The sequence below is a fragment of the Schistocerca nitens genome, chromosome 9 (assembly GCF_023898315.1).
Source record: "Schistocerca nitens isolate TAMUIC-IGC-003100 chromosome 9, iqSchNite1.1, whole genome shotgun sequence".
Lineage (NCBI taxonomy): Eukaryota > Metazoa > Arthropoda > Insecta > Orthoptera > Acrididae > Schistocerca > Schistocerca nitens.
Window position 1 is genome coordinate 399,591,895 of NC_064622.1, and position 7,314 is coordinate 399,599,208.

General features: G+C 44.2%; 1 pseudogene; it reads left to right on the forward strand.

Moving 5' to 3' along the window:
- Positions 1 to 201: 201 nt before the first annotated feature.
- On the forward strand, positions 202 to 319 carry LOC126204632 (5S ribosomal RNA; annotated as a pseudogene).
- The last annotated feature ends 6,995 nt before the right edge of the window (positions 320 to 7,314 follow it).

The following is a 7,314-nucleotide window of genomic DNA, read 5'->3' on the forward strand; positions in this document are numbered from 1 at the left end:
CTGGAGAAACTGTCAATTCAGGACGCTACAAAACGACCCCGACTAAGCTGAAAGTCCAAACTTCAAAGGTAAGGCCGGAGAGAAAGATCAGATTTCACGTGCAACAAGATAGCGCCAGGCCCCACACCAGTTTTGCGACCACGCAACTCATTCCAAAACTCAGCTGGACTGTCTTACTATATACACCGTAAGTCCCGATTTAGCAACGGCCTCGCCGCAGTGGATACACCGGTTCCCGTCAGATCACCGAAGTTAAGCGCTGTCGGGCGTGGCCGGCACTTGGATGGGTGACCATCCGAGCCGCCATGTTCTGTTGCCATTTTTCGGGGTGCACTCAGCCTCGTGACGCCAATTGAAGAGCTACTCGACCGAATAGTAGCGGCTCCGGCCAAAGAAAACCATCGTAACGACCGGGAGAGCGGTGTGCTGACCGCACGCCCCTCCTATCCGCATCCTCAGCTGAGGTTGACACGGCGGTCGGATGGTCCCGATGGGCCACTTGTGGCCTGATGACGGAGTTAAAAAAAAAGTCCCGATTTAGCGCCTTCAGACCTCCATCTCTTTAGGCCTCTGAGAGATGGACTACATGGCGAACATTTTCAAGACTCGGATGCTGCTATCAAAGCTGTAAGGAAGTGGTTAGACTCAGCTCGTTCCGATTTTTACAAGCGCGATTTGCACGCTGTGGTTCATCGTTGGCAAAAGTCCATAACGAATGGTGGTGCCTATGTGGAAAAATGACAGTCTGTACCTGAAATATTCCTCTATTTAGCTGTGATTTATGTATCTCCTGTAGTTTCCATGAATGAAAATAGGAGTACTTGCGGAACAACCCTCGTTGTTAGCTACTTCTGCATATATTTACGGTGATTTCGGTCGCCGTTCACCCGAAGTTGTGTTCAGTCTCATAACAGTAAGCAACCTAGCAAAGTCTGAAATTAGACCAGAACCGTGGCACGTTACTGACGCGTACCAAGTGGGTTAGATAGTAAGATTAGATGGTTTAGGATGCATTAGATGAGCAGATTAGTTACAGTATGACCCAAGTGGGAAGAATAGAGGTAAATAGCATAACTTGGCTGAAGCAATCGTTTGACAGGACGCATCTTGAGGTACCAAGGATTCGTTAGTTGATAATGGAGGAGATATTGCGCTGTAAAATTGCACATGGATGCCTAGGTTCGATTACAGAAAACAGGTTCAAATGTATGTTACTTGTAGGAGTTATGTACAAATGAACAGTCTTGGACGGGATAACACGAGTGGGTAGCTGCATGAAACCAGTCATAGAGCTGAAGACAACAACAGTTTACGATGACCGACAAGCAACTGGCAAGTTCTTAAGTCCTTCCGAAGCCCACTAAACCTTGAACGCGTCTGGAACAGAAATAAGTTTGTAGTATGTATACCGATTTTATGTTTCTGTCTTGTAATTGATCGATTTACACTAAATTCATTTCACATTGGTTTTATTTTGCAGAATATATTTCATTATGCCAAAATTTTCTTTTTCCGAAAACAACCTTATGTCCTGTAGGTTAGACCGCCAGTGAGACACCTCAAAGGGTTCCTGCAGCAGATTCGGCGAGTACACCCATCGTCCGTAAATTATTTTTTCGGGCTTTGAACAAGAGCGACGTACTTTCAGTTATCTGTGTGACTACTGTATAAAATATACTTCTGCCGTCTTTAGAATGGATTGGAATTGTAACAGCTGTGTTCAGATTCAAGCTGAGTTGGTGACCCTTCTCTCATACCTCCATACGATGTTGGTTTCGGTCACACAGCTTGAGGCTGTTCCAAAAGATCATCACTGTACGGAGACCGGACGTGGGGATCCTAGGTACGTCCAGGACGTCTCACGATGGATCAACTACTTTGGTCTCCCAGGGTTGATCGAGGGCCTCCCCAGTTCATCTGACGAACAGATTTCGGGCGCTATCTGTGGGTGACAAAATTCGTGAGCCAGATGCAGTCGCTCGCACCATTCCAGAGGAAACCTCTCGGCCTGCGAGGTCTGGACATTCACAGGAAGTAGGATCGCTGATAGTTGGCAGCTCAAACATTAGGCCCTTTAGAGATATGGCTGTCAAGAAGGGGAAGGAAATTGTGCATTCCAGCAAGAGTCATTCCAGATATGGAAACGCTGCTTCCGGATCCCATGATGAGTACAGCGTGCAACCAACTGCAGGTGGTGGCTCATGTCTATATGGTTCAAATGGCTATGAGCACTATGGGACTTAACTGCTGTGGTCATCAGTCCCCTAGAAGTACTTGAGCCTAACTAACCTAAGGACATCACACACATCCATGCCCGAGGCAGGATTCGAACGTGCGATCATAGCGGTCACGCGGTTCCAGACTGTAGCACCTATAACTGCTCGGCCACTCCGGCCGGCTCATGTCTATATTAACGAAGTGTGTCACTTTGGATGGGAAGAGTTATTCTCTCGTTTCGGGAGGCTAGCTGAAGCGGTGAAGACGTGTTTAAGAGTTGGAGGAAGAACTCATCATTTTTAGCACCTTTGACAGAACAGACTTTGGTCCTTTCGTACAGAACCGAGTAGGCTGCGGATTCCTCGACTTGCCCTATGGAGTGGTGGGTATCCGAATTCCGCTTAATATATCAGGAGTTCAAAAAAAATGGCTCTGAGCACTATGGGACTTAAAAGCTATGGTCCGCAGTCCCCTAGAACTTAGAACTACTTAAACCTAACTAACCTAAGGACAGCACACAACACCCAGCCAACACGAGGCAGAGAAAATCCCTGACCCCGCCGGGAATCGAACCCGGGAACCCGGGCGTGGGAAGCGAGAACGCTACCGCACGACCACGAGATGCGGGCTATGTCAGGAGTCTATTACATACAGTAAGTGGCTACACGGATAGCGGGGGTTGTGTGGAGGGGACTGGGTGGTTTATTTAGGGTAGAGGGTCTTGGGAAACCACAGAAATGGCGACAGTCTAAAAGGTTGCAGGACAAACACAATAAGGTAGACCTAGCAAAAATCGGTATTGTAGTTGTAAATCATTGTATCTGCGTTCGAAAAGAACCAGAGCTTAAAGTGCTCATAGAAAACACTGAAGCTCAAATCATTATGGATATAAAAGTGGACATTTTCACCGAAATTTTTGCAAAGGACCTAACCATGTTCAGAAATGATAAATAAGATACAGTTGGTGGAGCAATGTCAGAAGTAGTTTACCTTGTAGTGAAATTGAAGAAAATAGTTCCTGTGAGTTAGTATGGGTAGAGGTTATACTTTGTAAGCGGAATAAATTAAAGACAACTTGCATATCAATTTAAAAAGGTTCCTGCTCATACAATCATAGTCAACGATCATTTCAACCCACTCTCGGTATTTTGGCAAAAATACATATTTAAAGTCGATGACAGGCATAAAACGTCGTCCAAAATCGTACTAAATGCGTTCTCAGAAGGTTATTTTCAACAGTTAGTTCAGGCGCCCGTTCCAAGTTAAATGGTTGCGAGAACATTATTGACCTCTTAACATCAAGTAATTCTGAGTAAATAGGAGCAACATGACGGATACAGGAATTAGTAGCCACAAGGTTGTTGTAGCAAGACTGAATACCATAACAATCAAACCCACCAAAAATAAACGCAAATCTGATATGTTTAAGAAAGCAGATAAAAATTGTCTCCGCTCCTTCGAATCTGACCATGTAAGCGGAGAAGAGATGTGATTTGAATTCAAAGAAACAGTGTCGACGGCTATTGAAAGATATATACCAAATAATAAGGGATGATACGTAAAATAAGTCAGAATGCTGTTGCAGAAGCAACGAAAAAAGCGTGCCAAATCCCCAAGAAAGGTGAACTTTTACAGAAGTTCGAAATCTTTTGCGAACTTCAGTGCGCGATACTTTTAAGAGCTTCCACAACAAAATCCTGTCTCCAGATCTTACAGAAAACACAAAGAGGTTCTGATCGTACCTAAAGTACACCAGCGACAAGCCACAATCAGTACGTTCACTGCGCGACTGCTTGTTACCGACGATAGAGAAAATGAAGCAGATTTACTAGACACTGTTTTCCGAAATTGGGTCAACAAAAAAGACGAAGTAAATATTCCAAAATCAGAATCAAGAACAACTGCCAAATGAACAAATTAGAAGTAGATATTCCCCGTGTAGCGAAGGGAAGGCTTCCGGACCTGACTGTATATCAGTCATTTTCCTTTCAGAATACGCTGATACAAAAGCTCCATGCTTAGCAAACATATACAACCGCCCACTCGTCGAAAGATCCGTACCTAAAAGCTGAAAAGATGCACAAGTCACATTAATACCCAAGAAAGGAAATAGGAGTAATCCGCCGAAATGAAAGCCCGAATCTTTCAGGTGGATTGCAGAAGGATTTTGGAACATATAGTATGCTGGAACATTACAAATTGCCTCGAAGAAAAAGGTTTATTGACAAAGAAACAACACGGATCCTGAAAACATCGTTCATGTAAAACACAACTGGCTCTTTATTTGCACGAAGTAATGTGTGCTATCGACAGGGGATGTCAAACTGATTCTAGATTTTTAAATTTCCAGAAGGCGGTTTGACACCGTTTCTCACAAGCGACTTCTAATCATATTGCATGTCTGTGGAGTATCGTCTCCGTTGAGCGAATGGATTCGTCATTTTCTGTCAGAAAAGTCACAGCCCGTAGTAACTGATGAAAAATCATCAAGTAAAACAGAAGTAATATCTGGCGTTGGCCCGTCCGGTTAGCCGTGCGATCTAACGCACGGCTTTCCGCATTGTGAAGGAGCGCCTGGTCCCCGCCACGAATCCGCCCGGCGGACTTGTGTCGAAATCCGGTGAACTGGTCAGTCAGTGGATGGTTTTTAGGCGGTTTTCCATCTGCCTCGGCGAATGCTGGCTGGTTCCCCTTATTCCGCCTCCACTACATTATGTGGGCGTTTGCTGCGCAAAGGAGTTCTCCACGTAAGCATACGCCACACCATTACTCTACAACGCAAACATGGGGGTTACACTCATCTGGTGTGTGACGTTTCCTGGGGGGGGGGGGGGGGTCCACCGGGGGCCGAACCCCACAATAGCCCTGAAAGAGTGGTTCGATGCGGGGCGGCAGAGGGATTAAGTTGTGGACCACTGCGGCTGCGGCGGGGACGGAGCCCCTCCGTCGTTTCTAGGCACCCAGTTAACAAACAATACAATACAATATCTGGCGTTCCCCAAGGAAGTGGTTCTCCGCCCTTCCTGATCCACATAAACGATTTAGGAGACAATCTGAACAGCCCTCTGAGATAGCTTGCAAGTGTTGTTGTCACTTTCCGTCTTGTGAAGTGAATAGATGATCAAAACCAATTGCAGAATGATTTAGACAAGATATCTGTATGATGTGATAAGTGACAGTTGACTCTAAATAATAAAATGTGTGAAGATATTCAAATGACAACTAAAAGGAATCCGCTAAATTTCAGTTACACGATAACTAACACAAATCTAAAGGCTGCAAATTCAATTAAATACTTAGCGATTGCAATTACGAAAACTTGAAACGATCACATAGATAATGTTGTGGGAAAAGTAAACCGAAGACAGCAATATATTGGCGGAACACTTAGAAAATGTAACATGTCTACTAAAGAGACTGTTTACATCGCGTTGTCAGCTCTTCTGGAATATTGTTGCACAGTGAGGGATCTGTATGATGTAGGATTGACAGAGGACATTGAAAAAATCCAAAGAAGGGCGGCTCGTTTTGTATTATTTCGAAACAGGGGAGAGAGGGGCACGGATGTGATACGGGAATTGGGGTGGCAGTCACAAAAACAAAGGCGTTTTTCGTTTCGGCGGTAACTTCTCAAGAAATTTCAGCATCTACTTTCTCCCATTAACATATGGAGAAATGATCATCATAGTAAAGTAAGAGAAATCAGAGCTCTCACGAAAAGATTTAAGTGTTTGTTCTTCCCGCGTCCTGTTCGAGCGTGGAACGTTAGAGAGATAGCTTGAAGGTTCTTAGACGGACCGTCCACCAGGCACTTAATTGTCCTCTGCAGAGTAATCACGTACACATTTAGATGTAGAATTTGTACAACAGATGTGCTGTAGTTCCCAAAACTGCAAGAAACACAGTAATAAAGAAACAATATATCGCTAGTAGAATGGTATGGTATTGTGTCATGTCGTCGCGCAATAACTGTACAGCAGATATTCTCGTGTAGCGCTAGCGTTAGACTAGACAGTAATCACGCTGGCGGGAAGTAATGCCGTCGGTTGATTGAGCTGACCAGTTATGAAACTAACCTGCATGTGCTGCGAAGATGATGGAATTGAACTCGGATTTAGTGGAGCCCGGATGTACTCGGAGAGAGGTCAGAAGCGAAACAATATTTCCTGGCTCTGGGGGAAAAGATGTAATAGCCGTATAATGAATTTCCAGGGAAACTGAAATACCTTTTTATATCCATTTGTCAGAGCACTTTGTCAGTAGGGAAGTAAATTGCGCCCGATGGTACGCCTCCAATGAAAGTGTTAAATTATCTTATTTTGTTATGTGGTAGACAATATTTTCAAGAAAGATCTTTATTTCTCCATTTTGAGTCTGTATGATCTGCACCTTTCGGAGGCGATTAAGATAACTTCTCCTTCTAGTCTGTAGCTGTGAACATTACTATTCTTTTCACTTTGTGGTAAATAATTAATTATGAATTTCATTAACGAATATAACTGTCGTGAAGATGCTATTACGTTTCCTGATGTTCTGAAGAGGCACCTGATAGACCACTGCGGGTGAACAGTATAAAGTACACTTGTGCACTCAAAACTTCCCAAAATTTTGTACATGGCTGCACGTTCAGAGACCGTGAATAGTTACAATTGAAAGAAAACAACCCTCGCTCACTAATTTTTAACGACTCGCATGTTTCCGAAGTAGTGGCAGCACAACGGAGTTAACAAAACTAGTATTTGATGCAACGATAAATGCGTTACGGGCATACATTATCTGATAAAACCTGTCACTATGAAATGAGGAAGGTGGTATTCATTCTTTTGTCAGTAAAGAAATTGTCGCAGCAGAATGAGTGCATCGCGAGGGCTACAGACTTCGTACGTTATCTAGTCGTTGGAAGTCACCTGAGTAACAAATCCACCAGCTACATGTCAGTACTGAAATCTATTTTTGATGATGTGAATAGGATTTGGAAACGCGAAGAAACAGCCACAGCTAAACCGAGACAAGGCAGAACTCATGTATTGACTGACAGGGACTTACAGCATTGGCCGGCCGCGGTGGTCTAGCGGTTCTAGGCGCGCAGTCCGGAAC